At 35.7% G+C, this 10,113-nt stretch overlaps 1 long non-coding RNA gene across 1 annotated transcript in view; it reads left to right on the top strand.

The window, feature by feature from the left end:
• LOC107613958 overlaps positions 9,642-10,113 on the top strand; it is a 2,443-nt gene continuing 1,971 nt past the window's right edge. The window contains exon 1 of the long non-coding RNA XR_002352763.1: positions 9,642-10,016. This is a non-coding gene — a long non-coding RNA (uncharacterized LOC107613958). The remainder of the gene's footprint in view (positions 10,017-10,113) is intronic.

Below are 10,113 nucleotides of genomic sequence, written 5' to 3'. Positions count from 1 at the left end.
AGGTTAGTGACTCATGCTGTTCAAAAATACAATGGAAAACATAAAGGTGGGCAAGAGTCCTCTAACAAGGGTGAACTCTTGTATATATATACTATTCTGCTAACTAAGAATTACAGAAATACGATAAACTAGTCTTGTAGTGTGAAAATCCACTTCTGGAGCCCACTTAGTGAGTGTTTGGGCTGAGCTTGAGTTTTTCCCATGAGCTAGTACCCCTTAGGGGTGTTGAACGCTGGCTTGGGACTCCCTTTTGGGTGTTGGACGCCAGCTGCTCTCATGTGGGCGCTGGACGCCAGGAATAGAGCTGGTGGCTGGCATTGAATGCCAATTTTAGGCCTTCATTTCCAAAGCAAAGTATGGACTACTATCTATTTCTGGAAATCCCTGGATGTTCGCTTTCCATAGCCATTGAGAGCGCGTCATTTGGACGTCTGTAACTTCAGAAAAGCTCCTTCGAGTGCACGGAGGTTAGATCCTGACAGCATCTGCAGCCCTTTCTCTGTCTCTAAATCAGACTTTTGCTCAACCTCCTCAATTTCAGCCAGAAAATACCTGAAATCACTATAAAATACACAAACTCAAAGTAGAATCCAAAAATGTGAATTTTACAGTAAAACTTATGAAACCATAATAAAACTTAAACAAAACATAATGAAAACTATATGAAAATGATGCCAAAAAGCATATAAAATATCCGCTCATCAGTTAAAATGTCAATCAAGCTCATGTCTATCCTCTGAATATGGTTAATGACACTATGATTATGAATAGTTTTGGAATCTCTCTGTCTCTTGAAAACTTGGTGATATCAATGTTATACAAAACTAGAACCTGAATAATGTTATAAACTCTCTCTCTTTTAACTCCTGATTGATCCTTGAACATAGCATTTTCCTTTTTTCTTTGGTGCTTTGCATTTTGAGCCTAACCGTGACTCTAAATGTTTTGTCTCAAGCTTTGATTGACACAGAAACACTACAAGTACTTAACTGGGGAACTCTTTGAGCTTTGATCATTTTTCTTTAGATTCTTCCCAGTCAGTGATTCTTAGAGCCTTTGGCTTCTCTTTAATTACATTTGGCTTTGAATTTAAGTGTTTTGTCTCAAGATTTCTTGACACATTCATACCACAAGCATATAGCTAGAAAAATAACTCTTTCGAGCTTTTAATCAATTGAACCTTCCTAGCCATTAATGCTCAGAGCCTTGAGCCTTGCTTTTTCTTATTCTTTTCTTGTTATTTCTTTTGCTTCAAGGATAAATTTCTTGTTTAACTCTTGGAAGGGTCATAAAACTTTTCTAAGTTCCTGTTTATCATGAACTAACGTCTCATTGTTTCCAGAGTCATTCATGCACTATTCTTTTCATGCAGTCACAATCACAGATAAATACCACCACATATAATTTGACAAGACAATTATAAATTTAAGCTCAACAACTCCTGCATTACACCACTTTTCTCTTCCTTTTTTTAAATTCAACCTCAGATAGTGATACATGAGGCATATTTAAATTGAAATAAAACTAAAATAAACTAGACTTGAAATACTAAAATAAACTCAGGCTCATGCAAAGGACACTAAAAATCAAACAGAAAGCAGGAAAATAACATAATAATAAGGAAAAGAAAATAAGAATGGAAAAGGGAACTTAACCACCTTAGTTATCACGGTGGTAATCTCTCTACTCAGGTAGTGCTCCATAAGGTCCTCCCAATCGTCCTTTCTCCTGTCTCATCTGAAAAAGCTCATGGCACTGAGGCTTTTGCTCAGCCACAATCATGGCTCATCCTCATCTGCTCAAGGGAAGAGGTCAATTCCTGCCATGGATAAAAATAAAAAAAAAAATTAGCGGAGCGACAAAACCAAACTTAAAAATTTATTCATCTCCAAGTAAGAGAAAAATAGACCAAGAAGAACGGAAGAATAGGAAAGGGGAAGGTCAGTAGGGGGAGGGGAAAAGAAAAGAAAAAGAAAAATCAAAAGGGAAAAGGGAATGGGGTCACGGTTAAAGGGAAGGAAAAATTAGGAAGTAGAATATGAATGAAAGGAGGGGGTAGGGGTATGGTGATAGGGGTAGGGTACAGGGATAGAGGTAGGAAAAAAAAGAAAAGAAATAAAGAAAAAAATAATAAAAAGAAAAAAAATTACACATCCTGGTGTCCAGCGGCCAAATGTAACATCTGGCGCCAGGCACTTCGTTCAATTCTTTTTTTTCCTTTTTTTTGGTGCCAAACACCAAGATTGGGTGTTTGGCCCTCCCAAAATAAAACTCCCTTATGTGTATATTGTGGTGCCAAATGCCACATCGTGGAGTTTGGCGCCACCCTTGCGTGATTTATCTTCCAATTTGACGCTCCTGTGGCACCAAACACCACGTCATGGAGTTTGGCGCCACCCCTCCGTGCCAACTTCTATTCAGGGTGTCTATTTTTCATTCCAATTGAACATGTTCCTAGTTTAAACACTTTACATGAGCCAATAAAATAAAAAACAAGGAAAACTACTGGTAAATAAAAATAAAATAAAATAAAACAAAAATATAAAATCAAAATAAAAATAAATAGAAAATAAAAGGATACTCGGATTGGGTTGCCTCCCAACAAGCACTTTTTTAACGTCATTAGCTTGACGGTTGATTGTTGTTAAGGTGGAGGTTGATCATAATGCTTCAACTTATCCCCTCCCACTGTGAATCTTCTCCCTGTGTCCTCATGGATCAGCTCAATATGCTCAAAAGAGAGGATTTTATTTACTGTATAAGACAACTCTTGATTTCGAGTCAACACCACTTTTAACCCTGATGAGAAACCTTCAATGGGGATCTTTTTGTTTCTCCATTCCCTTGGTACTTTCTTCTTGGGAACTCTTTCCTTGGTGGATGACGCATATCTAACACCAAACTTAGGTTTGATGTTAGGGAGAATTGTATTGATTCCCACCAAAAGAGGCTTGAGCTGTAAACTCTATTTTACATCAGGGGGGTTTTTGGAGATTTGGATTAGTGAACTCAGTCTTCATGTAATTACCTTCTTCACCTGAGTGATATATGGGTTTAAAAACCTTCAAGATCAAATGCTCCTCATGCACCCTCAGCACTAATTCACCCTCTTCTATATCAATTAGAGCTCTCCCAGTGGCTAGGAATGGTCTTTCTAGGGTTATAGAGGCGTCTTCATCCTCCACCATGTCAAGAATTACAAAATCTGTTGGGAGAAATAACTTTTTCACTTTGACCAAGACATTCTTCACTATTCCATGTGCATGTTTCAAAGATTTATCTGACATATGTAATGCTATTCTTGTTGGTTGTTCTTCTTTGATTTGCAGTTTCTTCATCACTGACAAGGGCATTAAATTAATGCTTGCACCCAGATCACATAAGGCTTTCTCAAAGGTTGTGCTCCCAATGGTACATGGAATTTGAAAGCTCCCTGGATCTGGCATCTTCCTTGGCAAGTTACTCTGAATTATGGCACTGCATTCCTTGGTCAGGACCATTGTCTCATCTCTCTTTAAAGGCCTCTTCTTGGTCAGGACATAGAGAGGCATTTGCTCCAAAACCTCAACAAAGGAATATTGATTTGCAACTTTCTGAAGACTTCCAAGAACTTTGAAAACTGCTTGTCCTTGGTCTCCTTTTGAAGCCTCTAAGGATAATGGCATCTTAGGCTTGTACTCAGGTGCTTTAGGCTTCATTGGATATTGCTCAAGATCAACCAGAAAGGGATTATCCGGATGCCTTGGAGGGGCATGTACTACAGCATCCTCAGTCTTCTCCAGAGCTTATTTTTCAACTGGTCTCTGAGTAACTTGTGCTTCCTCACCTGTTACTGGTCCATTTACCAAGGTGATAACCTTGCACTCCTCTCTTGGATTTGGACTTGTTTTGCTAGGAAAGATATTGGTGGACCTCTAATCAATTTCAGCTACTTTTGTGGTTATTTGACCCAACTGAACCTCTAAGTTCTTAAGTGAAGTTCTGGTTTTCTGCATGAAGCTACGAATACTCTTGGAGAGCTCTACAACTATAGATTCCAAGTCAGGGGACTTCTGAGAATTGGATAGTGGATTGTTGTGGTTGAAATTACTTTGATTGAAATTATTCTGATGGTCCTAATTGTTATTAAAGCTCTGGTGCCTCTGTGGTTAATTTTTCCATTCAAAATTTGGGTCATTACTCCATTCTGGATTATAAGTCTTGGAAAAAGGGTCATTATTAGGGGTTTGGAGGAATTGCCCACATAATTAAGCTGTTTAGAGGAAAATTGACCATAATCATAAGGCTCACGTTGAGGGAAGTTACCACTCATGTCATAGGAAGTATCTTATGTATTGATGGCTGAGACTTGCAATCCACTCAAGTATTGAGTAATAGCATTAATCTGTCGAGACATGGCTTTATTCTGAGAAAGAAGTGTGTCTAAAGCATCCAATTCCAAGACTCCTTTCCTTACAGAGGTCCTCTCAAAAGAATATAGATATTGATTATTAGCAACCATCTCAATCAAATCAAACGCCTCCTCAAGAGTCTTTTTCATGTGAAGAGATCCGCCTGCAGAATTATCTAAAGACATTTTGGCAGCCTCTGTAACTCCATCATAAAAAATTTGTAACTGTATCCAGTTTGAAAACATGTCAGGAGGACATTTTTTGAGCATCAGCTTGTACCTCTCCCAAGCTTCGTAGAGAGATTCGCCCTCTCTCTGCCTAAAAGTTTGAACATCAGTCCTCAGCTTAGTCAACTTCTGAGGTGGAAAGAATTTGGTCAGGAATCTATTGACCAATTTTTTCCATGTATCCAAGCTCTCCTTGGATTGTGTGTTAAGACATTGCTTGGCTCTATCCCGTACAACAAACGGAAAGAGCTACAGTCGATAAACATCAAGATGGACTCCATCGGTCTTCACCATGTTACAAATTTGTAGGAAATTAGAGATGAATAAGTTTGGGTCCTGCGAAAGTCCATGAAACTGACAGTTTTGTTGCACCAGAGAAATAAGTTGAGGTTTCAACTCAAAGTTGTTAGTAGTCACAGGAGGTACAATAATACTATTGCCATAGAAGGTAGAACTAGGAGCAGTGTATCAGCCAAGTGTCATTCTAGGTTGCTCAGGTACATTAGGAGCATGAAGAACATTAGGAATAGCAACATTGTTGTTGTTCAGCTCCATAGTAACTTCTTCAGATTTCTTCTCAAAATTATCCTTAAGATTTTCAGCGGCTTTGTAAGCTCTAACCTGTTGTAAACATCTTCTCAAAGTCCTCTCAATATCAGGATCAAAGTCAAGAAGAGGTTCTTTGTTCCTGTTCCTCTGCATAAACAATCAAGAAATAAGAAGAATGTGGATCCTCAACGTCACAGTGAAGAGAATCCGGGTGAAGCAACTAGAAAATAAAATAAAATTAAACTAAACTAAACAATTGATAAAGTAAAAAGATGACAATAAAAAGTAAACGAAAGAAACAAAATTGAAAAAAGGGATAATTAAAATTAAGGAAAAAGAAAGTAAACAACAAATGGGGGTTCTAACGAAGAAAAAAATAAAAAATAAAAGAAAAGGAAAATTTAAAAGAAATATAAATACTGAAGGAATAAAAGAAAAAGAAAATTTAAATGAAAAAATAATACTAAAAGATAACTAATTGAAAAAGAAAAATTATCTAATATAGGTAATTAAACAATGGGTAGTTGTCAATCACAATCAATCCCCGATAACGGCGCCAAAAATTTGACGCAAATTTTGAAAATCACAACTAAACTGGCAAGTGCACCGGGTCGTATCAAGTAATACCTTAGGTAAGTGAGGATCGATCCCACGAGGATTGATGGACCAAGCAACAATAGTTGAGTGATTCACTTAGTCAAACAAGTAATAAGGAGTATTTTGAATTCAAACTGCATTAAACAATAAATCAGAAAGTTTAAGAAAGCAAACAGTAAATTGGTTGTGAGAAATAATGTGAGAAAACGGTTAAGGTTTTGGAGATGTTCAGATTTTAGTTTTAACAATTCTTACTAACCACTTTGATTATGCAAAGATTTAATTCACAGCAAACTTTAAGTGATTAGAGTCCAAGTCCTTGGTAATTTAATCCTCCTCCAACTCAATCAACTGCCAATTCCTTGGTCACTTAATCTAATTAAAGGTTTAGGTTCAAATCCTAGTTTATAAGCCACATAAAACCCTAAGAACCAAAAAATAAGACGATTATATGCCACGCATCGCGTTAAATCCAGATAATTAGAGAGTTATGAGAATCCAGTTTCAAGTTGTTATTCAGGTGAGATAACTTTTCCAAGAGTCAACAAGAATTCAAGTTAGAAAAGTGTTATTTTCCAATATACTCTAATTCGTAGGATGAAGAACGAAACTGATTTTTGAATATAAATCAATTCATAAATCAGAAGTAGAAAATAATAGTTATTAATTCATCAAAATAAATAGAGCTCCTAACCTTAACAATGGAGGTTTAGTTGCTCATGGTGTAGAAAACCCTAGCAGAGAAAAATGTAAAGTGCGGAATAGGAAAAGAGAAGAGAGAGAGCCTCCAAGGGCTGAATATTTTCTCTTTTTATATCTAACCTAATTGATTCAGAAATTAAATTAAAAAATCTAATTAATATCTTTTTCTAATTAAAAATAATTAAAATAAAATTTAAATACATGCGGGACCACCTGGCGTGCAAATGGTGGCGCCATACTAGGGAGGAGTGGCGCCTAACTTGAGCTCATGGGATGTGCATGGCACCATACTTGGAGGTTTTCGAGTTTGTCTTGGAGCTTGAGTGTGGCACCATACTTGAAATTCATGGAGTTTGGCTTGAGATACTCATGCATGGCGCCAAACCTGAGGTGCTGAGCGTTTGGCTTGAGAACATGGCATTTGGGTGGTGCCATACTTGAGATGCATGGAGTTTGGTGCCATTTTTTGCTCCAAATCCAGTGAGTAAGCATAAATTATTATATATCTTTGGAAAGCTCTGGAAGTTATCTTTCCAATGCTGCTAAAATCGTGTCAATTGGATCTCTGTAGCTCAAGTTATGCTCGTTAGAGTGTGAAGAGGTCAGGGTTGACAACATCTGCAAATTCTTTATGCATTTTGCCAAACTCGCCCGAATGCCACCTGTAATAAATCAAATTGCAAAACAAATCAAAGTAGTATTCATGGTGGCTTAAAACACCTAAATCTCAAAATAATATAGCAAATCCACATGCAAATTACTAAGAAAAGATAAGGAAGATGCTCACGCATCATTAAGGCTTTGGAGATGTTTAAATATCTGATTAATATTCAATGTCAACTACCTTGATCATGCACAGATTAAGTTTATGGAAAACCCCAAGTGATTGAATTTCTATTCCCAAGCAATTCAATCTCCTCTAATCCAACCAACCATCAGTTTCTTGATAATTCAATTGTACTAGAGGATTACGTCCAATTTCTGACTTATAAACAACACAAACCCTAAGAACCCAAAGATGATGCAGTTATATATCACGTACCATATTAAATCTAGATAATTAAGGAATTGTGAGAATATTGTTTCAAGTTGTAATTCTAATGATATAGCTTTTCCAAGATTCAGGAGAATTCAAGTTAGATTAAAGTTATTTTTGAATACACATTAATCCGCAGGATGAAGAACAAAACCAATTCTTAAACATGAATCAATGCATTAATTAAGAGTAGAAAAATAAATAATTATTAATCCATCAAAGTAAATAGAGCTCTTAACCATAACGATGCAGGTTTAGTTGCTCATGGTGCAGAGAAAATCCTACCAAAGAAAAAGTTGTAAACTGCCGAATGAAAATTTGGAGAAAAAAAGTTTCGCGAGGATGAATTTCTGTCCTATTTATAGTCCTAATTGTAATTTATTTAAAACTTAAATTAAAACCTAAATATATCTTTTCTAATTGTTATTTGATTTACAAAATCAAATCTCCAAAGCCTTGTTGATTTGTTTGCACGCATCGTCCCCACTTGGTTTCACACCATTGGCGCTAAACGCCGGTGACTAGGTGTTTAGCGCCACCCTTGCAGAATGCTTGCACACTTTTTAACGTCCCTGGCGTTAAACGCCGGTGAGTGGGCGTTTAGCGCCGCCATGCCCGAATCCAATGGTGACTTTAAGGTGTTGGCACTAAACACCGGTGGATGGGCATTTAGCGCCGAGGTAGCAGCAACCAATTTCCTTTGTTTTCTTCTTACTGAACTCTGCCAAATTTCACCCGAGTGCTACTTGTAATCAATAGAATGCAACAACAACTCAAAGTAACATCCAATGGGTATAATCCACTAAAATCCTCTAACAAATCATTAGAATGCCATATAAATCACATAGAAAAGATATTAATGATGCTCACGCATCAACCCCTAAAGAGATTCCAACAATTATAAAAGCTCTAAAAGAAGAGTTTGAGATGAAAGATGTTGAAAAGACTAAATTTTGTCTCGGCCTGCAGATCGAGCATACAAACAATGAATTTTTATTCATCAAACAACATACACAGAAAAGATCTTGAAGAGATTTTATATAGATAATTGACATCCATTAAGTACCCCAATGATCGTAAGGTCTTTGGATGTGGAAAAGAATCAATTATGTCTTAAAGAATAAAATAAAGATATCCTTGATCTTAAAGTATCATATCTTAGTGCCATTAGAATACTAATGTATTTTGCTAATAATACACAACCTAATATATCATTTACTATGAATTTACTAGCAAGGTATTGTTCCTCTGCAACCAGAAGACATTGGAATGAAATCAAACAAAATTTTTGATATCTTCATGGAACAGTTGATATGGGTTTGTTTTATCCATATGAATCCAAGCTATAATTAGTTGGCTATGCAGATGCATGATACTTGTCTAATCCACACAAAGGAAGATCTCAAATAGGGTTCCTTTTTATATATGGTGATACAGCCATATCATGGAAGTGCACAAAACAGACGATAGTAACAACATCCTCTAATCATGTTGAAATACTAGCGATACATAAAGCACAAGTCGCGAGTATTTTTGGCTCATAAGTTTAATCCAATATATTCTGTCATCATGTGGACTAATTGATCATAAAATAGCTCCAACTATTTCCTTTGAAGATAATACAGCATGCATTGCTCAATTTAAGGGTGGATACATCAAAGGTGATAGAACAAAGCATATTTCTCCCAAATTATTCTTTACACATGATCTTTAAAATCAAGGAACAATTGATGTCCAACAGATCCGCTCAAGCGATAATTTGGCAGATTTATTTACAATGTCACTTTCAAAATCCTCATTTGAAAGATTGGTACATTAGATTAGAATAAGTCAATTTCAAGATATTAAATAATGTCGACAAGAGAAAGAGGTTGTACTCTTTTTTTTCTTGGTTAGGTTTTTTTCATATTGAGTTTTTCTTGACAAGGTTTTTAACGAGACAGTGATCATTACAAAAGATATTGTGCTCTTTTTCTTTTACTAAAGTTTTTTTCAATGGAGTTAATAATATTAGTGAATATTAATATTAGAATTCTTTACTTACACTTCTTTATTTTATGTTTATGTTCTCTTTTTTATTTATTTATTTTACAACAAACCTTAATTAAATTACTTTTTTCTTTTTATTGTTGTAGATGTCTTTGATTTCTTTCTCAAAGAAACAAACAATTTCAACGAGCATCAACCTTCAATTGGCGTTGAGGGAATTTTGTCACTATATGAATCCTCATTTTATTTAGTAGAAGAAGAAACTATATTAGATGATGCAAAAAAATATAGTTCAAAGATTCTCAAAGAATATGTAAAAAGAAATTATGATAGCTACATATCCCTCTTAATCAATCATTCATTGGAGTATCCATTACATTGGAGGGTGCCAAGATGGGAGGCTTTTTGGTTCATCAACACATATGAAAAAAGTCGCAATTTGAATCCTACACTTCTTCAGTTTGCTAAATTGGATTTCAACATCATTCAAAGCATTTACCAAGAAGAGTTGAAGGATATGTCAAGGTAATAACAAGAGGTCATGAATTTAGAAAAACACATAAATACTACTATTTATATTTCTATTATTATATATCTTTTGAAATTGTTATTTTTGCTATCA

This window comes from Arachis ipaensis, chromosome B08 (assembly GCF_000816755.2).
Source record: "Arachis ipaensis cultivar K30076 chromosome B08, Araip1.1, whole genome shotgun sequence".
NCBI classification, from domain to species: domain Eukaryota; kingdom Viridiplantae; phylum Streptophyta; class Magnoliopsida; order Fabales; family Fabaceae; genus Arachis; species Arachis ipaensis.
The sequence above is the reverse complement of the archived record's forward strand: the minus strand, read 5'-3'. Positions and strand labels throughout refer to the sequence as shown.